The 24,894-nt window shown below is 44.2% G+C and overlaps 1 protein-coding gene across 1 annotated transcript in view; it reads right to left on the bottom strand.

Annotated features, from left to right (window-relative positions):
* Positions 1–24,894, bottom strand: part of LOC146861089 (aryl hydrocarbon receptor-like) — an 867,902-nt gene that overhangs the window by 106,937 nt on the left and 736,071 nt on the right. The gene's annotated exons all lie outside the window — the stretch shown is intronic.

Below are 24,894 nucleotides of genomic sequence, written 5' to 3'. Positions count from 1 at the left end.
AGTGATCTGACCCTGTCTGAATTATCAGTGGCAATGTTAGACTGTAAAGGTTCTAAACACGAGATTGCCGGTATTTCCCCGCACAAAATGGCAGAATTGTAAGCCTGTTTACCTAAACTGTAGGTCCTGATGTCTCTCAGCTTAAAGAGTACATCACAGAAGGAATTAGTGAGTAAATTGTGATAGGACGGATACACTATCTGTCACTATTCCTACCGTTTTTAATTTAAATTGTTAGCAAATTTTGCCGCTGTATTTACAAAGAGCACAATAGATGGCATGCACAAATATCACTCAACGTACGTTTCCAACTGGGCGTTTTCTATGATTTGTGTGCGCTGTGAATTATGTTGTCCGTTTGTCTCTTTTGTTCCAACAGATACAAAGGCTTTCAGAAATCCTGAAGGCTACATAAGAACCGTGAGTTAACGCGGTCCAGTACTGCACAGGTTAGGGTGTGCCTTAGCGAGCGCATACCGCTGTGGTGTTCCTTCTTTTGGTCCTGACGAATGCTTCGCTAGATATACAGAGAAGCAGAAACATGTTGACCATTTGTTTCTATGCACACTAGGATGTAACTGGTCTACTAAAACCAGTCTCTACACATCCAACACACTTTTTTAACAGTGCCCAGTTTTCCACCATTAAAATTGTTTTGGGATTAAACTGAGGTACCTTTTTAACATCACTTCTTGCACCATTCACGACTTGCACTGACATCACAAAAACCTGCTTTGCTGTAATCAGGCGTTGACCATTAAAGATAATGGGGTAACCCAGTAACCCTCAGAACCTGGGCGTTTATGGCAAAAGCAAAAAATTGGTTCTGTTGGGAAAATTGTAAGCTTAGTTAAGTGTGCACTAAACGTGATTAATCAAAGTGTCACTGTTCATTTGGAAAGTCAAAAGGTTATACACACATGGACTAAAAGATTGAGAGATAGAGTTTTTACTCTACAATCAAGAATTATTACTATCAAAATGTTAGTTGTATGTTATATGTGAATTTGTCACTAAGTCTATGTCAATAAGTATGTTTAATCACGGATTATTGTATGTGTATTTATATGATGGGTGGTTAGTCCTGTAAATAAATATTTTGATAGTAATAATTCTTGATTGTAGAGTAAAAACTCTATCTCTCAATCTTTTAGTCCATGTGTGTATAACCTTTTGACTTTCCAAATGAACAGTGACACTTTGATTAATCACGTTTAGTGCACACTTAACTAAGCTTACAATTTTCCCAACGTAATCAGGCGTTGAAGCACACGGGAAAGGCACTCGGCCTCTCTGGTAGGAACCCAATGATGAAGCATGTCACCAACTAGGTTGGTGAGTGAGGGTTCATTTTAAAACACAGTGAATTTTCTTTCTAGCTTATTCCCATGTTGGGTACACTCTTTTGTTGTTGATATAGTACTATACAGTGGGATTAAGAGTGGCTCCAGTAGCTTTCCCTCTTTCTCCTGTTGTTTATCTATATGCATCACATATCACGACAATGCAGTACATATGTGTAGGAACCTGGCTCTCTATATAGTGCACTAAAACAAAGTACACGAAGCAGAGAATCCAGGGGGTCCCCAATTGGTTTACAGAGGCTAAAGTAGATAATACTAACACTCTCTTCTGAGGTAGTGTGGGCGAGCAGTTAGGTTTATCATAGCCTAGTGCTAAGCTTTTGTTGTACTCACAGAGATAATAGGTGAGACATACACTCAAAGAATAAATCCAAGATCAATGTAGAAAATTAAAAATTTCTTTTATATATATTTGAAACTCAAGAACTTCATTTCAAGGTAAGTACAGTTTCCGATAGTAAGTAACGTTTCACACCTGTGCGCTTTTACGCACAATGCAATCCAATGGGAGGAAAAGTCAAAGATGCATAAAGGTAGGTACAGTCTGTTTTCGGGATTCACCTTCTGGGATCAGAGTAGTAGCGGGCAAGGTTCAAAGCACTACAAGCAGTTCTTCAGGAACCACCTGTGTTCTACCGGAAGCAGGGTGCTGGTGAGGCTGGTAGCTGGTGTTACGGAGAAGGAGGGCCACCTGAAAAGAGGTTACACAGGAGACTTGCGGGCAGGTCTGAGGGCTTGCAAATGGGGGCTCAGATCACAAAGGGCCTGGGAGCACCGGAGCACAGCTGGTTTGGTAGTACCCTGGATGGGTGGCCCTAGAGCCGAGTGGTTCGATCGGATGGGCTGGTGCGCAAAGATTAACCTCTCTTTAAGGAGCAAACAGCTGGAAGAGGAGAAATCAAGGCAGCTGAGCCACTCTCCAAGTGGGCCTCAGTGATGCTGATGTCCCTCGACAGCTGCTTGGTCCTGATGCAGTGAGGATCCGTACTGGACACTAACGGTCGGTGTTTGGTGCAGGGTGTCCGGTAACCAGGGTGGAGGCGGTAGGGCACGGCTCCATTTGGTCCTGGTGTCTTCACACTCGGTGGGACGACAGATCAAAACTTTCAGAGCATGAGGTCCTTCTGGTCATCTGCAGCTTCGGTCGGGCCAGGGAGCTGCAAGGCGGTGGACAGGACTCTGCTTCTCAATGCCTGCGGACTGTATTGGAGTAGCTCCTCTACTCCAAGGGAGACTTTCAGTGTTTGTTGAAGTGCTGGAAGACTACCCAAGGCTTTGGTAGTTCTCCAGCTAGCAGGACGAGTAACTTTGTTGTGATTGTCGGGAGAGCGCTGAGGACGGCAGAGCTTTGCCCCAAAGTCCAAAGTTCTGCTGCATTTCGCCCCAGACAGTGACTCTTATTCATCCTTCACCTGCTGATCCATCAAATCTGAGTTCTTGGGTTCAGGGGTGATACCTAAATACTCAATTTTGGGGAGTGACAGGCAGTAGCCAATGGGCTACCTACCTTTAGGGTGCCTATACCCTCTATATGGTGATTCCTGTGGGAAGTGGGCATATACTGACCCTAGAATGCATCCAAAACAAAATGGACGAATCTGAAAAATGGGGTCCACATCAGCTGGCCTGTCCTAGGGGTGGTGCTGGCTGAATGTGGGCACCCCTCCCAATCTATCTAATTTTCCCGCCTGACTTGCCACCAAAACGTGGGGTCAGGACAGGGGGGTGGCAACTCCACTATCTGGAGAGGCCCAGGGTCGTATAACAAAGGTGACAGGCCTTTGAAGCTTCCCTCTCTGGAATGCCCATCCTGCTTGGAGGAGGTGTGACCACCTCCGTCCAGATTAGGCTTTGCCGCGGTCCTCCTAGAGTGAAGGCTCTCACCTCAGGAAGTCAGAAACCTGTCTAAGTTGGCTAGCTGGTCAAGATCAGTCAGTCAACTCAACAGCAGTCAGTAGGCTTTCAGTGGGCACCTCCAAGGTGCCCTCTGTGTGCATTTATTAATAAATCCAGCACTGGAATCAGTGTATGTTTATTAAGAGGAGGTGTTTGGTACCACACATCTTGGGGTACAGTGAAGCCATCATGTAGCTGAGGTATTCGTAATGACGAGTGTCCAGCCCATGTATTCGTTATGGCTCCCCTGTTCACTGGTAATATCTAAGGGTAAACTTAGATATCACTGGGACATATCCAATCTTGCAGATATGCCCTCACATGGGTATAGTGAGCCCTGCAGTAGGGCTGTATGGCCTGCCGTGGAGGTGAATTACCTATACCACATAATGTACTGGCAAGCATGGCACACAGTGATATGTGCAATGCTGACTCTACGGTCTTCTCTGCATCAAGACACACAGGCTGCAATAGCAATTTGCATGAGCTTGGTGAGGGGTCCCTTAGGGTGGCACAATTTGTTCTGCAGTCCTTAGTGACCCTTTTAGGTCCAATACCCTCTGTATCAGGGGTATCACTTACTAGAGGCTTACAAGTGATCCTAAAGGGATGGAAAAATCCTACAGTTTAGGGAAAGAGCACTGCTGCTGGGGACCTGGTTAGCAGGAACCCTGCAGACGTTCAGGCAAAAAGGGGGGTGGGTAACCTTGTTGAAAGGGGCACTTTTCTACACAACCCCCCCCCCCAACAAAAGAGGATGAGACTAACCTTTCCCAAGAGAGTATTCATTGTCTACGTAGAAAAACCTGGAAAGGTCATCTGCATTGGCATGGTCAGTCCCAGGTCTGGGTTCCACGGTCAAGTCCATTTCCTGTGGAAAGATGAATCACCTCAAAAGTTTGGGGTTTTCACCTTTCATCTGCATAAGCCAAATGAGAGGTATGTAGTTGGTTTGAACAAGGAAGTGAGTACCAAACAGGTATTGTCACAGCTTCTTCAGGGGCCAAACCACAGCAATGGCTTCTCTCTCAATGGCACTCCAACGATATTCCCTGGGGAGTAACGTGCTGGTCATGGCCATCATCGTTGGTTTGGGATAGGCCCACTCCTATCCCTTGATCAGAGGCATCAGTCTGCACAATTAACTGTCTAGAGTAATCTGGAGCTTTGAGAATGGGTGCTGAGCACACGGTCTGTTTCAGGGTGTCAAAAGTTTTTTGTCAACTAACTGTCCAGTTTACCTTCTTAGGCATTTTCTTGGAGGTGTGTTCTGTGAGGAGTACCACAATGGAACCATACGCCCTCCAAAACCTCCTGTAATACCCAGTCAAGCCAAGGAATGCCCTGACTCTGAATGGTTGGAGTTTCCCAATCCAGAATGGTATGTAGTCTGGTTTGTAAGGGTCGTGCTTGCCTCCACCTACCAGGAGGCCCAAGTATACAACTGTGCCCTGCACTATCTGCCATTATTATTGTTATGCACAATTTGTAAAAGCGTATGGCTACCTAAAAAAGGTTTCCCAGCTCTAAGCTCAATTACGGCAAATAGATCCAATCAGAGTGATATCAAGAGAAAATGCAGAGTCCAGGAAGATTCTGAAAAGTTGAAACAGCCATGTCTTTAAAGATTTGTGAAACTGAGAGAATGAATGACACTCTTGTAGTGTTGGAGGTAGATCATTCCAGAGTTTTGGTCCAGGGAAAAAGAATGCTCAACCTCCTTGGCGGGATTTCCTAATTTTAGAAATTATGGCTAACTTCCTATGACTAGAGTGCAACAAGCGTGTAGGGGAATACAGAGACACCAAGTCTCTAAGATAAACAGGTCAGGTGTTTGAAAGGCATTTCTACATATAGCACAATGCCTTAAAATATACACAGCACTCGATAGGTAGCGAATGTAAAGTACGCAACATAATGGCTGTGAAGGGGAATAGATGAGTGGAGCAGAAGCAGTGGAGCAGCATTTTGAACAATCTGGAGGCGTGTGAGTAATGGTTTTGCTGCCCAAAGATATAACACATTCCTATAGACCAGTCTGAAAATAACCAGGACCTGGGCCACGGTTTTCTGGGCAGAGGTGGGAAGACAGAAAAAAATCTTCCTGAGCCGATACAAGATGCCAAAACAAGTAGAGGCAACCTTGTTGATTTGATGGCTCATAGTAAGCTTGTCATCAAGCCACACTACAAGGTTCTTCACGACTGTTACTGGGCTGGGGGGACTACCCATGGTCGACGGCCACAGGTGGGAACCTCAGGGGGTAGGTGGATTGCTCACCAGCAGAACCTCCGTCTTATCATCATTTAGTTTCAGAGAGTTGGTGCACGTCCATGATGAAACTTGAGAAAGGCAAGAATTAAGTGCCTTCATGTTGTGATTGTCTTTAGCTGACAGAAACAACAATCTGCGTACTAAAAAAGTGTAAATCCACAACTATCCTCTATTTCTGCCAGCGGTCGGACATATAGATGAAAGAGCAATGGGCTCAAAGTGGATCCCTGGGGCACGCCTGAAACTAACGGGTAAGATTTAGACCTGTGTTGATTAGTATGGGCCTGGAAGGTACGGACATGCAAGAAAGATCTAAGTCAAGCTAGGGCCATGTCTTGTATTCCCATATCTTCTATTCTTTGTTGAATTGTGCTGTGATTTGCCCAGTGGCAGCTGGTGGATTTTCAATGTGGTGGCGTGAAATATTTTGTACCCGAGTATAATGAGAGAGCTAGTCCGAAGTGCAAAAGGAGGGTGAGGGTTCTCCCCCGCAAGAAAATTTATGAAAAAAAATGGTTTCAAATGGCGCTTTTTATGCCACATATTTACTGCAAATTGTTGAAAAAAGGGGATCCAAATAATACATTTGAAAGCACAAGTTTGAAGAAAACATTCGAAACAAATAAAAAATGTGCCCAATCCTCAAACTGGCTTGCTTTCAAAATTACCCCCAAGCACACCCAACCAATGAAAACGTGCCCTACTGGAGGGGATTGTCGAAGAAAGAAGGATAGAGCATCTCAAAGGGCCTACTGACACCACTTTAGGGAAAGTACCAGGGAAACCATACTAGAACTTGGACCACTGGTGCAGACCCATATACCCTGCCCCATAGGCTGTAGATGGCTAGTTTGGAAGACATGACCAGCTGCGTAAGCGCACTCAGGTAGGCCTCTGGTATCAACAACTCTTCCCTGCCCACACCTGTGGTAAAAATCAAACAAGTAAATATGGAATCTAATTTGGTATGCAATCATGCTGCAGTGTGTGGCTGGCGATCGGAGGTCCGGGCGACGGACCAGGTGCACGGAGACAAAGGCGGTGACGGGAGTGCAGAAAAAAACTAACCCAATTTGCAAATCGTGGTACCCGATATTGCTCATGAGGTTGTGTGGCTGGCTTCTGTAGGCACCATCCGGGTGTAGCCGCCTGCCTCTCTAATGGGCCTCCCCGTGCCAGAGTAAGCCTTTTTATGTGTTTCCCACTCTCCCCCTGATGGCGACAGGATGCCACCAAGGGGGAACCTAAAATCCAGCCCAATTTAATCCCTCGTTAATGACCAGAATAGTGTATAGGCATGTTACATAGGACAGAGGACTACAAGGTGTAGGAGGCATATGTCATCCATACCAATAGTATAGTCTAAGAGTGCTTGGTCTGGAGAAGCACATGCTCAGACTTTAAAATATAACAGCATGGTTTGGGATTACATTTAATAAGATTTTATTATTTTTTTACTTTACTGAAATGGACCCTTTTTGCAACATTAGAATAACGAAAGACTGGTGGAAAACCGTAACGCTCGAATCTATACCTTTCAGTTTTCATGCAGATCTTTGATGGCAGTTATTAGCTCACTGTTCTATATTAGGATTTAAACTTATACACTGCAATTAACAAAAACATCTATCTGACAAAAGCACTAACCTATTTACATTATATACACTTCGTGATCTGTAAGGTACTTGTCTTTTGCAGTAGGCATATTAACCCCCTGCTCTACTTTATGAGTCAAAACATCCACTAGCCAAAACTCTGATCCCATTCCAGGAAGAACATTAGTCACCAGAGTTAACTTGGCATTTTTATTGTTGTATGAAAATTGCTGAAGGCAGGGAAAGCCGCAGCAGGTGCTTTTAAAACTATAATATGCTTGCACACACTGTCCACCCCCCCCCCCGAAGTTAGCACCTCGTGCACTGGCACCGGTTGCAGTTGCACTGCACTAGAGCAGGCCCTTCTTGCCTCACAGGTTCATTTCGGGACCTTCTGATATTCTTCTGGCGTTAAGTCAAGATCTCTCTCGAGTATTAATTAATCAAGCATCAACAAGGCAGGCTGACCAATTCAGGTGCACGCCAGTAGCGGTCCGTGGAGGGAGTTCCGTGGGGCAGTGAGGCGGGGGAGGGGCAGGGTGGGGAAATGTAAACTCCGGAATATGGATGAACGGAGGTAAGTACACATTTAAATAAACAAAACTAATTTCATTGCGCGCGCTGCATCGCATTTTGCGATGCAGAGCGCGCAAAGGAATTTGTTTTATTTAATTAAATATGTACTTACCTCCGTTCATCCATATTCCGGTGTTTACATTTCCCCACCCTGCCCCTCCCCCGCCCCGCCTCACCGCCCCACGGAACTCCCTCCACGGACCGCTACTGGTGCAGGCAGAAGCAAAACAGTAGGCACAGCTGGGGAAGCAACACAGTGACACAATTTGCTTCTGCCCGCCCATTTGCTAGAAGGCCGGGGCGTGCTTCAGGTGCATTGGTGTTTGGTGGCCAGCCTCCTTCCTCGCTCATTGCAGCGCCTCTAGGTGCTGGGGATTCTGGATATGGTAGTCCCTCTCCACTGGACTAGCAGCGCTCACAAGACCTCAACAAAGTTCCAAAATTAAGAAAGGCCTTACATGGACATGCAGGCCATTTAGGCACAGACCGGTATTTTGTAACATTGACGGGGCACGGTTGAACCAGCAGTGATCTACAGGTTTGTTTTTTTGTATTTTTTTTATTGCATTTTTTCAAGAGACAATACAACCAAGCAGGGACTAACAAGCCAATGGCCCACAAATTGCCAGACCGGATGCAAAGTTATGTCAAATAGAAAACATTCTCTTACAACCAACACAAAAAAAAAACAATTACAGAGGAGCAAAATACAAAAAAAAATCTAGTAATAATTACAGTACAGCAATATCTCAGTATGCAATCATAGTATCATTGCTGTTACACACTCTTGGATATTTCAAGTAGTGGGAGTCTTTCAGGCTGCGCCTATTTCCTGGTTCTGGTGATAGTAACGTACTGAAAAACGATGTAGTTCAAGGTGGAGGGTCCAAAGGAAATTTTTTTGGAAGACCACTAAAGGATTGCTTCCCCTAAAAAATATATACCGTACAACACAAAGAAATCCTAGGGTCTAAACATGTATCAATAATATACATACATCAAACAATACTCCTTGTATAAAGAATGTATGTGAACAAACATATGAGTTTATGAAATCATCCAAGGGCAGATCCCTTGTTAGGACGTAATCCCTCACTCACCAGAGGTAACATGCTTCATCATAGGGATTCTCCTCCCAAAGGAAACTCCTAGTTCCTTTGGGGGCTACAACCCCCTCACTATGAGGGAGGAGCTCTGGGATGTTTTGTTGGAGTATATAGGTATCCTAAACCCACTTATGATTAGCCAGAAGTGTAAGTGAAGTCGCAGCACAAATTAAACAATGATGTGGAAAAGTGAAAAATCAAGTGAATTCTAAAACTGGCTAGAAGGCATAGAACAACAATTTTAATATAGATATGCCTGCTGTCAGGGTTAAAAATGCAGTGCACCAGCGGTATGGATATGAACCGCTATGGTGTGATGATTACTGGTCAACATGTTTCAGCCTATATAAACCACATTGGAATCAGGCTTTCGTAAGGACCTTAAAACAACGGATGCTGCTGCTAAGATATAGTGAACAGTTGATTCAAAAAAGGATATCAAACCAAAATATGGTCTTTGATCTGCAAATAACCAAATGTCATGATACCTGCAGATAAAAACAACAAAACCATTATCAGAATGTGTCATGGTTAGGTGGATCCGCATAGGATGAATGCATAGAACATAAAAGCAAAAAAACCTTACCCACTAATGCTGGGTACAAAGCCTCACCTCAACCTGGCAAGCCGCTCAGGAGGCGAGCACCGCTCTACAAAAAGGCAAAAAAGATATTGTAGAGTGTAAGTGTCAATAAATACACTAAGAACATCATCTCCAAATCTGCCAGTGATAATCACTTAGTATCTAGATAGGAGATGGGCAAATTGAGTCTGAAATGTTCAAATGCTCAAAACAAGGCTTCTACAAGCGGCTAAGGAGTGACGTAATCACTCAAAAGTCATCCAAACAATTTTTAAAGCAATAAACGGGGTTGTGTAACATAATGGTGTGGCAGAGCCCTGCCGAACCAAACCCTCATATATAGAAATCCAATATCAGATGTAGAAATCATGGCTACATAACAAAACAATTGTATAATTCTGTCTATTCAATGTGAAGCCAGTGCATTCAAAGTAAAGTGGCATAAGTAACAGCAAACCCTAAGGACAGAATGCTGAACCTTGTTAAAAGATTCCAACAATGCCAACGTAGACAATTATCAATGGATCGACCTAGATAAATAGACCGCTGCATCTACCATGTGAAGGCAGCATAGAGTCGACTAAAGGTGCATAGAACAGTACAGGAAACGCCAGAAGGTAGCTATCTAAACCAAAGTGGCAGTAAAAAGTCTCAACACGCATCACATAAACCAGACTCACCTATCCGTCGGTACTGCTAGCAGGAAGAGCCTGCTGCCAGAGGTGAGCGCAGAGTGGTGGGTGTGGTCTATTTATACCCATCAACCCTGAGCTTTAATTGAGATCATGTGTGCTCCGTAAGTGCTAGTGTCTAGGTGGACGCGCAACCGCCGATTCATCAATAATGAAAGAGACCACTACGGTGTCATATAACTTCAAGACACCAAAAGCATGTTAATAAAGCTGCTCAAACAGTGGAACACAGTCCCCAAACAGGAGAAAATGTATCACCTGTGTTTGGCACAAATGGTCAAAGGGCCAATCGGAGTAAAGCGAAGGTCCACAATCTTAAAATCATGATGCCTATAAAGAAAACCATTGTTGTACTAGATCTGATAAAAAGAAGGAATTGCAAATAGAGATGTGATGTTATCTCAATATCTCGCTCACTCCTCAATGCATCCTGACATGTAACAACCTTCATTACCAATGTGCTAACAAATTCAGAGCTTAACGACGGAAAGAAATGTCAGTCTAATGTTCTAAAGAATAGAGAATAGAAAATAGAACCACATGAACCACTCATTGAGAGTGATATGTCATCAAAGGGGTCTACAGTTATCTCTATATATCTATGGTATATTGACCATTCATAGATATCAACATATCGCCAAGACGGTTTTGCAATCATGGTAACACTGGAAAGTGCCCCTATAGTGCCGCCCTGCTTTAAAGAGACACCCAAGGGATCTCATCATTGAGACCCACCTGGGAGCTGTTGAGCTTATGAACGCAGCGTTGTTCTTTCTTAAATAGAAAAGTGGACGTGTCTTTAATATGTGGGGGAATGAAAGGTTGTTCAAGCACTGTCCATGCCAATTCTTGGGGAGAGTGTTGTGGTGTAACGATGTGTTGGGTCAGTCTAGTAGAGGTCTTCTTGCACCGAATCGTGCTCTTGTGTTCCAATATTCGAGTTTTTACTCGTCTGGTGGTCATCCCAACGTATCGAAGGGAACAAGGACAGGTAATAAGATAGATAAGATTACTACTGTGGCAGTTAGTGTGGTTCTTCAAAATCCAAGGTCTGGATGTCACAGATCAAGGTCACCTTAACCAATGCTCAATTCAAAAAACAAAATGATGAAAACAACAAGTGTAATAAAGAATTTAAGGATTCAGTCCTTTTGACTAAAATCAATAAATTTAAGAAAGACTTAGCGCGATTTTCTATGGAGAGAGTTTATCCATATACTAGCCCAGACTATGTACCTCCCCAGTTCAATCGACAAGGGAGGAGATATGGCTCTACTTATTCCACCTCAGGCAGTGAGGAATGGTCAAGTGACTCAGAAAAATCGAACCCGAGTTTTCAATCAAGAAATGGTTCTGGTAGGAGAAGACAATGGAGAACATTTCAGACTCAATTTGCCCATCTCCTATCTAGATACTAAGTGATTATCACTGGCAGATTTGGAGATGATGTTCTTAGTGTATTTATTGACACTTACAATCTACAATATCTTTTTTGCCTTTTTGTAGAGCGGTGCTCGCCTCCATTTGGTTATTTGCAGATCAAAGACCATATTTTGGTTTGATATCCTTTTTTGAATCAACTGTTCACTATATCTTAGCAGCAGCATCCGTTGTTTTAAGGTCCTGACGAAAGCCTGATTCCAATGTGGTTTATATAGGCTGAAACATGTTGACCAGTAATCATCACACCATAGCGGTTAATAGCCATACCGCTGGTGCACTGCATTTTTAACCCTGACAGCAGGCATATCTCTATTAAAATTGTTGGTCTATGCCTTCTAGCCAGTTTTAGAATTCACTTGATTGTTCACTTTTCCACATCATTGTTTAATTTCTGCTGCGACTTCACTTACACTTCTGGCTAATCATAAGTGGGTTTAGGATACCTATATACTCCAACAAAACATCCCAGAGCTCCTCCCTCATAGTGAGGGGGTTGTAGCCCTCAAAGGAACTAGGAGTTTCCTTTGGGAGGAGAATCCCTATGATGAAGCATGTCACCTCTGGTGAGTGAGGGATTACGTCCTAACAAGGGATCTGCCCTTGGATGATTTCATAAACTCATATGTTTGTTCACATACATTCTTTATACAAGGAGTATTGTTTGATGTATGTATATTATTGATACATGTTGAGACCCTAGGATTTCTTTGTGTTGTACGATAGTAACGTACTACCTACATATAGATGTACCCATGTCATTCGCTGTCTATGGAGGGGATTTGTAAATAACTATTGAGTGGTTGCCAAATTTCGCAGGGGCGTGAGTGGCGGGTAGAAGTGTTGCATATATGTCACTGTCTCTTGGATATTTCACGTAGTGGGAGTCTTTCAGGCTGCGCCTATTTCCTGGTTCTGGTGATAGTAACGTACTACCTACATATAGATGCACCCATGTCATTCGCTGTCTATGGAGGGGATTTGTAAATAACTATTGAGTGGTTGCCAAATTTTGCAGGGGCGTGAAGTGGCGGGTAGAAGTGTGGCATATATGTCACTCATAGTATCACAGTTAGTGAGATCCCAAAGCCATGCCCGTATTGACAGAGTTTGCGTTCTACCCCAATGTAATTAAACCTGTCACTTAGCTGTCAATAAGGCAATTGCTGAGAATCTTCTAATGCTTCTCTTTAGTGGCTTGACATATCCCAAAAGGGCCGTCAACGGATTTGAGGGTATAGCTTGTTCTACCATGATGGACAAATGCCGGAAGATATCCTCCCAGTATGTATTCACAGGTGCACAGTACAATGCAAGGTGTGAAAAATCTGCCTTGGGAGTACCACATCTCAGACATGTGTTTGATACTGTTGGATTCATTTTTTATATTAGTTTGGGAGTTATGTAAACTTTATGAAGATATTTAAAATGTAACAATTTATGTCTATAGTTATTAGAGACGTAACGTGTCTGGGAACAACAGTAATGCTATATGTCATTGGTAATTGTGATATCTAAATCCTGCTCCCAGGACGTGCATGCTTTAGTGCCCACAGGAGGGCGAAGGGAGAGCGACAAGTGATAAATGAGCGATACTAAATGAGCACTGTCAGGCGACATTATAATAAGTGTGAGTGGGGGAAAGTTATCCGGTTCAGTCGAGGATGCTGGTAGAGTCTTCAATAAGGAGCCACGAATTCTATGCAGTGAAAAACTATCCATGTGCGTCGCGGCACCACGTGAGGCAAGTTCAGCAGTTGAACATGGCCTGGGAGTCGCAAAACAAGTCGCCCACTTTTAAAAGTCTATGTGTATGTAGTGTTCTCTTAGTAAGTGTTTCCATGTTAGGGGGTATCCACGGGTTATCTACTTGTGGTAAATGTGGAGAGTATAGGGATTTGTATTGTAGGTACCGCCGCAATTTAGTCCATGCCCAACATGTCGTGGAGACTGTTTGAATTTCTGCAGTACAACGTGGAAGGCCTAGGGGCAACAACGTCGATAATGGGTGGGGATATATCTGCGATCTGTCGGATTTTAGATATTGAAGCCGGGCCTCTGGGTGAAACCAGTAATATGTAAAGTGGACTTGGGCTACCAGGTAGTATAAAAAGAAGTCAGGGACCCCAAATACCCCCGTTCAAATGGAATGGTCAATGTGGCACAGTTCACTCGTGGTTGCTTACCCGCCCAGACTAGTCGTATCAGAAGCGATCGGAGTGTGTTAAAAAAAGGCAATGTTAGAGGAAAGGGTTTTTTTAAAGTATAAAAAACGTGGTAATACGACCATTTTTATGATAGCGATCCTACTCAAGATAGAAAGCGGAAGTTTTGTCCATTCATTGATTTGTGTCGGATGACCTCGGGGGTACTGCAATGTAAATCGATGCCCAGATATTTAGGAGGATCAGTGCACCATCTCAAGGGAAATTCAAGGTCTCCTGGTATGGTGGTGGGGGTCAATGGGAATATTTCGGACTTGGTCCAGTTGATGACCGAGCCCGAGTGCACTCCAAAGCGGACCACCTCCCTCAGAAGCGGGGGCAGACTTTCAGCAGGTTTGTTCATAAATAGCATCATGTCATCAGCGTAAAATGATGCGATGAGTGGGCCTGTATATAACTGTAAACCATGGTGTAAATGCCATTCCTGAATGTGGCAAGCAAGCGGGCCCATAGCTATTATAAATAGCAGGGCTGAAAGTGGACACCCCAGCCTGGTGCCCCGTGTTAAAGCAAATTGAGGTGTAATCATACCATTTACTTTCAGTTGAGTGACCGGATTAGAATACAGTAAGCGAACAAGATTCAAAAAACCAATGGGGATGCCTAATTTTTGCATGACAGTATACAGAAAAGACCATTCTAAGGAATCAAAGGCTGTCTCGGCGTTCAGCATCACTGCTGCTGCCGGCAAAGTAGGTTCCATTTGATTTATCACTGAGAAGACTGTGCGAAGGTTAAGCGTCGTAGACCTTCCTAGAATAAATCCGGCCTGAAAGGGGCATAGGGTGATGTCGACCAGTAATGCCAGCCGAGTGGCAAGTATTTTAGCGAGGAATTTTTAGTCATGGTTAAGTAATGATAATGGCCCATAGGACTGACATTTGTGGGGGGACTTGTCTGGTTTGAGTAGCAGTGTGACAATAGCTTTGCGCATTGTTGGTGAGAGTGATCCGCTCTGCAGGGCCTCATCCTAGACCTCCAAGAGATGGGGAGCAAGTTCGTGTTGATAGGCTTTATAAAAATCACCAGAGAGCACGTCAGACCCTGGGGCACGGCTGTTAGTTAGATCTTTTATGGCCTGTTTGATTTCGTCTGTATACATTGGGGAGGCTAAAAATTCCTGCTGTCCCTCTTCAAGCCAGACCATAGCTATCTCTTGTAAATAGTCATTCAGGGCCTGACCTGCCAGTGGGCAACGCGATTGGTATAGTTTGGTATAATAATCAAGAAAAGCTGTGGTAATGTCCGTCCTCTTCGTTAGGGAGTCCCCTGTATCAGTGTCTAGTTGGGTCATGAATGCCGATTGGCACTGTGGTCTAAGGAGGTTTGCTAGCGTTCTGCCGGTTCTTACCCCCTCCCCGTATACACAGGCCCTGGCATATTTTCTAATATATTTGACCTCCCAGGCAGCTGCGTCAGTAAATTCGGACATTAACTGGGTGCGGTCCCGGAGTGCTGTCAAGGACAGGGTACTTTGCATGGCCATGCCAATATCTTTTAGTTTACGCTCTATTTTTTTAAATTCATCTCGAATTGAGCTTCACACACCAACATGCTTTGAAATGCAGACACCCCGGATAAAGGCCTTAAAGGCATCCCAAAGCACAAGTTGCGACTCTACGGTGCCCTCATTCAATTCAAAGAAGTCTGTAATAGTGTCCCCCACTCCACTGTGAAATACTGAGTCCAGTAGAGCATTAGCTGGGAATCTCCATAAGGGACGCTGCTTGGAGACTGAGGGGAAAACCAAGTCCAATAATACTGGGAAATGATCGGAGGTGCGGGGTAAATATTCAGCTTTCTGTACGTCTAAGAGAAGCTGTGGCATGAGATACCAATGGTCGATTCTGGACCAAGTGCCATGTGGGGCCGAGTAAAAGGAATAGTTTTGGGACTCAGGGTAGTTAATGCACCAGGGGTCTGACAATAAAGCTGCCTGCAGAAGAATGAGAAAGACTTTTGTAGCTTGCGGTTTCGAAACACGTCCAGGTTCGGTAGTGTCAGTGGCGGGGTCCAGTGTAAGATTGAAATCCCCACCCATTAATATAGTGTCATAGTTTAATCGGTCAATGTGCAAAGCTATTGTGGAGAAAAAATTGGATATGTCAACGTTTGGAGCGTATATGTTAACTAGACGCACTGGCACACCCCCAAGAGATCCCCCGAACCTAGAGAAACCTATCCTCTGTGTCCTTCACCACTGATATGGTTTGGAAGAGAAGAGAGCGGTGCATTAAAATGCACACCCCGTGGGAGTAGGTACTGTAGCAGGAAAAAAATCTGTTTTGTCCCCATGACGCCGCAAACCGATGGGTTGGAAGCGGTGCGTAGTGTGTCTCCTGTAGGAAAGCAATCTGAATGGTGTGTCTCGCCAAATAAGCCATCACCTGTCTACCCTTTTTTGAGCACGAGAGTCCTCTTACATTCCAGGATAAACATCTAAGGCGCAAGTCAGTAGTGTGTAACTCCCTAGCACTCATCTATCCACCAATAATCTGTAGGATACATCTGGTAAGATTGGATCGCACCTTGTCATGCTGTAAAGAGTAGTATGCTCCTGATAACTTAAGCGACTAATGGTAACCAAACTAAAACGAACAGCCCAGTTCAACCCCCTACCACCCCCATCGGATACACAAATAAGCGGCACCCGGTTAATCCCCAGTAGGTAACACAGAACAGAAGGAAGGGGGGTGGGGGAGGGAAGGAGGGAAAGAGTGCAGGAAAATATCCTGAGGGGAATAGCAGCTCTCCGGCGGAGCCATCACGTATTCGGATAGTCACTGCTGAAAATATGTCCACTCAGCCCGGTAACTTGATTCGAGTCGAGACCCGTGCTGCTGGATATAGAGGTGGTATGGCTATCCCAGTTTTAACACGTATACGTCTCCTGAAAGTCTCAGCATAGTTATACAATACAGTACATCCTCGATTTGTCAATGCAGCTAACATCTCAGAGATGCGGCACTTCAGTGGATTCCGAATGACATTAAGCTTCAGGATTGAGTCGCCCTTCTTTTTCTTGTCGCTGCGTCGTCTGCTGATGGTTTTTCCAGAATGTGACAGCTGCATCCGGCGTGTCAAAAATGTGCAATTTATTCCCAACCTGTACCCAGCGTCTAGCCAGATATAGCACAGCATATCAAATGTTTGCTTTCTGAAGCGAGCGTTTCATGTCGGTGTACTTACGGCGGGCTTCTGGTACTAAAGGCATAAAGTCAGGAAACAGTGAATTGTTTGAGCCCTGATAGGAGAGCGAACCTCGCTCTCTGGACAGCCAGAGTGCAGTATCACGGTCATTGTAATTGAGGAGTTTAGCGATTGATGTGCCCACTCAGCGGCAAATATGGCAGAGAAGGATTCTCTCCCAAACAATTCCACCGGGAGAGACTCAATAAATCTGGGCATGGAGCCCGTGTTGGTCGATTCTGCAGTTCCAGCAATGCGTAGGTTATTTGTGCATGAACGCGCTTCTAAATCTCCGGCTTTAGTTGCAAGTTGTTTAAGTAGGCCTTCAGTCCTATCCAATCTTTTCTGGATAGAGGGGTTAGCGTCCTCCAGTTCAGAGAGCCGGTAATCTGCTTTGTCAATCCGGGTGTCCTGTGACTCTAAGCAGCCATTGATATCATCGAGGCGGTTGGTGAGTTTCCAAGCGGGTGTCGATTGATTGGAAACCCGCTCTAAGTTTGGCCATAATGGCTGCCGCACCCTCAAGCTGGCTCTCTTCTGGTTCGGTGGCGCCATCAGTCTCCTCTCGCCTTGGGGTCTTCCCACCCTCAAAATTCAACTGCCGCTGCTTGGGGTCAGTGCGGCCCATTGTGTAGTCCCAGAGGCGAGATAGAGACCCTGGGGGAGTATTTGCCTGTGTTGGGATCACTAATATGCATTGTGCGCAGTCAGCCGAGTCAAGACGCAGTCTATAGGTCTAAATTGCCCCAGCACTGCAGGTATGAGCAGAGTTTATTCAGAGGTCGTGCTTATTTGTGGCAGATTTTGTCAGCGCAGTGTGGATCAGAGGCAAGTACTAAGCAATCAGACAAACAACCAGTAGATCAGCTGTGTGCAGGTGGAAGCAGCGTTAATGAGCATGCATAATTAAGGCTAATCCGGTCACCGGAAGTCATTACACATGGAATGATGTAAGCTTCACATGTGTTTGGGAGATAGAGCTGCCGGCAAACATCCGTGTTCCGGAGGGGAAACAATGCCTGATGTGACGTGATGCAGCAAACCCCCTACGTAAAGTGTTCCTTACCGCAATCAAACTCTGACGATAACTGCCGCCTCCATTACCATTTCGTTAACTCCCGCCTGTGTGGCTCACGGGGCGGTGGTATCGATGGCAATTGCAAGGCAGCCTGAGTCCCGCTGCGCCCAGTACCACTGCCGAAAGGGCACCGCAAGCACGGCACACTCCAGCGCGCCAGTGCGTTCCGAGCTCTGCCCTTAGGCTCACCGGAGTCCCCTGTCCACTTGGGGCATCCAAGGGCCGTGTCAGGCTCAGAAACGCAGCGTCTGGGTCTATGCTCCATGGGTCCGTCCAGTCGCTGCTGTTGGGGCAAACGATGACTCACATCCCCGGAAACTCCAGCAATTACTTGGGGGACCACTTCAGAGCATATCTGTGACAGCTGATGAAAATTTTGCTATGACGGCTCCGGAGTTCTCGAGTCAGGTGGCCATCTTAGTTGCTGGCTCGGCCACGCCCCCCCCTGATCTACAGGTTAATGCAGACTTTGCAATCAAGTATCAGAGACTCAGGTTTTCAGGTTTGGTGTACTGAAGTGGACAGGGTCTAACTAATTCATTTTACAGAATGGAATAAAGTCTGCATAAGAGATTTAACGTACCAATGAGAGTTTGCACAATTTCTCCAATTGGCATAAACTAGGTTACAAATCGTATGTGCTATAGCTTGCATGTAAGCAGTTTGGAAAACTGCGGTCTGTGACTACAGCACCCACTCGAACCATGAGCCTGTGGTGACAGATGCCTTGCAATCGTTACAAGCAGCAAAACAATGTCTTCACTTTCCGTTAGCTGTCCATCTGGTAGAAGAAGCCAAGGACGCATGGTAGCAAGGCCTTGCATTTCATGATTTCTACACATACATATGACCCGTCTTAACTAAATTACCTTTACCTCCGACAGCAGAGCAGTTGAAGAATAAAAGCCATGGAGAGTACTCGGTCATTTTAAAATCGTCTTCCTTGATTTTTATGGCATAGTATGTAACTCACTAAGCAATATGTAATTTAATAAAATATCTACTTGTCCATGGGGCATGTTCCTTCATAAATCTACTTGTCCTGGAGCAAAATCCTCTTGTCCCTTTTGTGCCATGTAATGCGACAACAGATTATGGCAGCAATCTCATATAAGAGCTCTGATATAGCCTTTCTGATTATGCCAGGGCTCATATCATAGTAGGGTTTGAATACTAGCAATTCCATTAGGTTGCCATGTTTCCGCAGATCTGCATACTGGGGCTGAAGGTAGTGGTAAGCAATAGTTCCAGGGTTGGACTGCCCTTCTGAGTCTGTGCAAACCTATTAACTTGCATGTTTTAAGAGTTTTCACCAACTCTTTTTCAATCTTTTCGCATGCAGAGAAAGGTTGGAAATGTACTCCTGACAATGGCAGAAGTAAAACTTCTTCCAGGGTTGTGAAAAAAGTGGTTGGAGGGAAAGTGAACTTGCAAATACTCAGATTATCGCATGAGAAAATCTACACCTGCATATTTGCTCATGCAAAAATGCAGTTCACAAATATTTTCTAGGAGTACTATTTCTTGTCCTACTTCTGTAAATTCTTGTGAATTAATGAAAGCCGCATATCTGCACTTAATGCAAGAACATATACCACGGGTGCACATTTGATACTTTCTTTAATAATTGGGACCCCAATTAGGTCTGGTGTTAACCATGACCTTTTGTGTTTATTAAAATTCCATCTCTTTCTCTCTGTCTATAGGCTGGATTCACTGTGAGTGATAGCATTCTGCTGTTTTACAAGAAGCATATGAGCACACAAAGTAGTTTTGTTCCGTGGCAGGAACTACTGTGGCAATGTGTGCTTTTTGAGACCAAAAGCAATTATTGCTTTTGCCAATTTTTTTCAAAATGGTGAGGGCCCGGCAGCTCCCACACCAATAAGGTTTTACAGAAACCATGCTAAAACAAATGATGCACTGACCAAACCAAAGGCTGATTGCCAATTTTGGGGAACAGCCATTATAACGCGGTTTTGACCACGCGTTGCAATTACATCTCATGCGTTACAATGCATGTGATGTTACAACGCATGGTAAAAACCACGCATACCATTACATCGCATGCGCTTTTACAATGCATGCAATATAATGTGTAATGGCAGCGGCGGCTATCCAAGTCATTGTGAGGAAACTGAGGCTGTTTCCTCACAACGACGTGCACCAAGCAGGAAGGAGGAAGCAGGAACCGGGAGCAGAGACGGTGACACTGGAGAGGAGAGAGGTAAGGGGGTTTGCGCTTGGGGTGGGGGTTACTTTTGTAGGGTTTAGGGAAGTGTAAAATTAGTGTTGTAATGTTTGTGTTGTGTGTTTTTTTTATAACGTTTTAGTGTGTTTTGTGTAGTGTAGTGTAGTTTTGTAGTGTTTGTTTAGTGTAGTGTACTAGGGTTTAGGGTAGTGTAGTAGTGTTTATGTAGTGTAGTGTTTTAGGGTTTAGGGTTGTGTTGTAGTGTTTGAGTAGTGTAGTATTTTAGGGGTTAGGGTAGTGTAGTGTTTTATGGTTTAGGGAAGTGTAGTAGTGTTTGCTTAGTGTAGTGATTTAGGGTTTAGGGTAGTGTAGTAGTGTTTGTGTAGTGTACTGTTTTAGGGTTTAGGGTAGTGTAGTGTTATAGGGGTTAGGATAGTGTAGTGTTTTAGGGGTTAGGGTAGTGTAGTAGTGTTTGAGTAGTGTAGTGTTTTAGGGTTTAGGGTAGTGTTGTAGTGTTTGTGTAGTGTAGTGTTTTAGGATTTAGGGTAGGGTAGTGTTTTTGAGTTTAGGGTAATGTAGGGTTTTAGGGTAGTGTAGTAGTGTTTGTGTAGTGTAGTGTTTTAGGGTTTAGGGTAGTGTTGTAGTGTTTGTCTAGTGTAGTGTTTTAGGATTTAGGGTAGTGTAGTGTTTTAGGGTTTAGGGTAGTGTAGTAGTGTTTGTGTAGTGTAGTGTTCTAGGGTTTAGGGTAGTGTTGTAGTGTTTTAGGGTTTAGGATACTGTTGTAGAGTTTTAGAAGTGTTGTGTTTTAGGGTTTAGGGTAGTGTTGTAGTGTTTGAGTATTGTAGTGCATTAGGGTTTAGGGTAGTGTTGTGGTGTTGTAGTGTGTAGTGTAGTGTTTTAGTGGAGTGTCATGGGGTCGTGCAGGGCAGTGTAGTGTTATTGTAGGGAGAGGACTGGGGGGCGGGGGAGAGTTGTGTAGGGGTAGGGTAGTTACTTACCTTGCAAACTTTCACCACAAGTATAGCTTTACCACGCATGCCTTTGCGTTGTAATGGCATGCGTGGTACAGGCATACTCGTGGTAAAAATTTGCATTGTAATGGCATGTCGTTGTCATTGACATTGCGTACTAATACCCGCGTTGTAATGGCATGCGTGGTATTAGTATGCGATGTAATGACATACATCCGCCAATTTCAGATCTACTGGATTTGCCAATGCTTGTTTATTTTTATGTTTCCCATAATCTTTATGAAACTGGTTATACTGATTTTCTATTATTAATATTTTTGGGAATACTAGCATCATCAACACATTTGCTAAATTATGCTGCAATGAAATCATACCTAAAAGTTTAAAGTAGGTTAGTGAAATGTATTTTTTCCTACTTGTATTTTTGTGGACACTTTATTTTGATCGCAAAAAATCATCAATATTGCTTTCAAGCTTCTGCAAATAATTGCATCTAAACAGAGAGCATTCTGGGAGCATTATACATGGCCACATACTGAGAAACTTTGAAAACGTGTGTACACATTTTTACACTGGAACAACTGTCAGTAGTGCAGTCCGAGCTTACAACATTTACTTAGAGTGCTAACCCTAAAACTTAAGTCTTTGCATTAATGAACCGTAAATACAAGTTTGAAGAGCATTAACACATGGACACAAATATTACTTTAACTGCAGACATTGCCCTGATCCATAATGTGGTACTGTAAACTGGCAGCCATAGGGTTTGTGCTGTAGTGGGTTGGGCCTACTCGTCCCAAGGACAAAATACACATGAAAGCTTGTTGCCCTTGATCCCAAACAATATGTCCTGGGCGTCGGGCTATAGAGATTCCACATCCCTGTCACCAATGGAATGTTCTCGCGCTGAGCTCCTTGTGACTGGACTACAGACAGCGTGGAACCAGCCTCCGCTTGGAAGGAACTGGAAACTGATGGATTTCGACTTCTCCCGCAGACCACCAATCATTTTCAAAATAAACAACTGTTGCTGCCTGGGTCTCAGCCAGACTGCTCCGCCCCCAGCCATTGAAATTAATAGAGAGCTTCTGATTCCTCCTTGGGCTATGGAAATAACGCTCAAGGTCAAACGCTATTCTGGCAGTCATACACAGACAGCGCCCACCAGTGTGTGGTCACTGCCCTGCTTTCTGGCTCCAGGTTGAAGAGAGCCTCACCCAGCCAAGACATGCGCAGAGCCAAGGGCCATCCTCCTCCACCCCCTCGAAGAAAAACCCAGATTTACACATACTTGTTCACCGAGCAGCCAGCACAATTTATTGCTACCTACTCGTGTTCCATCTCACTTTTTTTACTCCCACAGGGTGGCAGGGGAATGCCCATCTCGCCCCTGAACACCAGCCGTAACTGGATTTACTGTATCAAATGGGGAGAGGATGTGGTCTAGCGGCTAGGGGGTTCGACCTCAAATCTGGGTTTGAGTCTCAGCAATGATACTCAACATCGTGTGATTCTGGGCACATCACTTAATCTCCCCGTGCCTAACAAAAATGAATATGTCCTTGTGTAACGCAACTGGTGCTAATGTAAATCGCTCTGATACCCAATACCTTCGGGTCAAGTTCGCGCCATATAAAGCTCCAGAAAAAAATGCTGCACTGAGATCCAATTGAATCAGTGCAGCAGCTCAACCATTATCCAATTGGTGTCTCAGGAATGTCAGTGACACAGAGAATAGCTTATTAGGTGCTATGACCTGCACAAAACCCAGATTAGGAAGGGTGGAGGAAACCATTGAGTTCTGTGTACACTGTGCGTTGTTGTTTTGCATGTTTCGCCAACACCTTAGCAAAAATGGGTGACAAAGATACAGGTCTATAATTAGACCAAATAGGAGGATCCAAATTAGGTTTTTTCCATAAGAGGGAGACCAAAGACAGATTTAGTAAATGGGTTATCTGAATACGAGATCTTCCCAAGAATTGCTGAGGGGGGACAAGAGTTTTTTTTTTAAGTGCGCTATTTCATCACATTGAGGTTGAGAGAGAGGAGTGACAGGTGCGATACTGGTGGGGTCAGAGAGGATTTTAACTACATGAAAAACAGTTTTAGGGCAGTTTTGAGTAGCAACAATTTTGCTCATGTAAAACAAGGCCCTAGGCTAGCCTCATGACAAGATTTTTGATAAGATTTTAGAGCAGTTTTATAAACTTCCTTTTCTTCATTACTGTAGGTTTTGCGCCACATCCTCTCAAGATGTTTACAAAACTTTGTCTTTTGGTACCAGGAGTCATTGTACCATGGAGCCAGAGGAAGAATTCTATGGTGCTTTTTGTCGGAGGTAGAGATTACAGTTTCTAATGAGGACCTGAGCCAGAGATCTATTGTGAGAGTATCAAATCCCACTGAATTGCACAGCAGTTAGCGATTAGCTTCAAGAACAGCATTCTACAAGGGAACATCCAGATTAGACCAGCTCCTATTAGAGGAGACTGGATGATTCTTACATTTCTTTGGATTTCCATCTACTAAGTGAGAAAAATTGACTGCAAAATAGTCGGACCATATCACAGGTAAAAAAGAATCGGAATGCAGATTCCTCAGATTGTTAGAGAACAGGATCCAGCAAAAGTACGGCTTTCTGAGCAGGGCAATTATTAATCAGCTAGATGTCCAGGGCCCTAAAGTCGTCAATCAAGGTAGTGGTGATACTACAGGTTTTATCATCTAAAGTAATATTTAGATCTCCCAAAATTGTGAAATTTGCAATTTGGAGATTGCAGGAGAAAGACATTCCATAATATCAGATCATTAGAATGTTGAAAGCTCCATTGAAAACAATGGAGTAGCTCCGGGCTTATAATGGCTGGTATAAGGCCGGAGCTCCAACATTCCAATGTTTCTTTGTTCACAGCTGTGGCCTTAAAGCGTTTGTTTTATTTGTTAGAACATTCTGCACTCTAGTGGCAGAATGTTCTAATAGCCTTATAGCCCTTCTGTGCTGGGCTATACCGCTATTAAAGTCCAGCTACCTTGTTAAAGTCCCTTGTCAAACGCTGGAGCTGGCCTTTAATAACCGGTATAGCCCGCTATGGTGGGCTATAAGGCTATATTAGAACAGTGGAATGTTGGAAGCTCCATTTAAAACAATGGAGTAGCTCCGGGCTTATAATGGCTGGTATGAGCCCGGAGCTCCAACATTCCAATGCTTCTTTATTCACAGTTGCGGCTGTGAACAAAGGCTCCAGGGAGCCTGAGGGAATTTCAATCCCCTCACGCTCCCTAAAGCCTTCGTTTAATTTGTTAGAGCATTCTACCCTCTAGTGGCAGAATGTTCTAATAGCCTTATAGCTCTTCGTAGCTGGGCTATACCGGCTATTAAAGTCCCGCTGCCTTGTTAAAGTCCCTCGCCTTCGGCTGGGGCCTTTAACACTGCAGCGGACCTTTAATAGCCGGGATAGCCCGCTATGGTGGGCTATAAGGCTGTAATAGCACACCAATCACTAGAAGTGCCTGGTGGACGATAAATAAGTGCTCCAGACTAAGTAAACTTTGTTGTCAAAGAAAGCGAGAAAAGAAGTTCCTTGCAATCCCAAATAGTAAGTTTGTCGATTTTACATGTAAAATGCATTTGGATGCCTTGAGAGGTCTGCAATCTGCAGGGCTTGCAAAGCTTATTTCCAACCATGTTAGCCTTAATACAGCAAGTTTCAG

The sequence above is a fragment of the Triturus cristatus genome, chromosome 3_1, assembly GCF_964204655.1.
Source record: "Triturus cristatus chromosome 3_1, aTriCri1.1, whole genome shotgun sequence".
Lineage (NCBI taxonomy): Eukaryota > Metazoa > Chordata > Amphibia > Caudata > Salamandridae > Triturus > Triturus cristatus.
The sequence above is the reverse complement of the archived record's forward strand: the minus strand, read 5'-3'. Positions and strand labels throughout refer to the sequence as shown.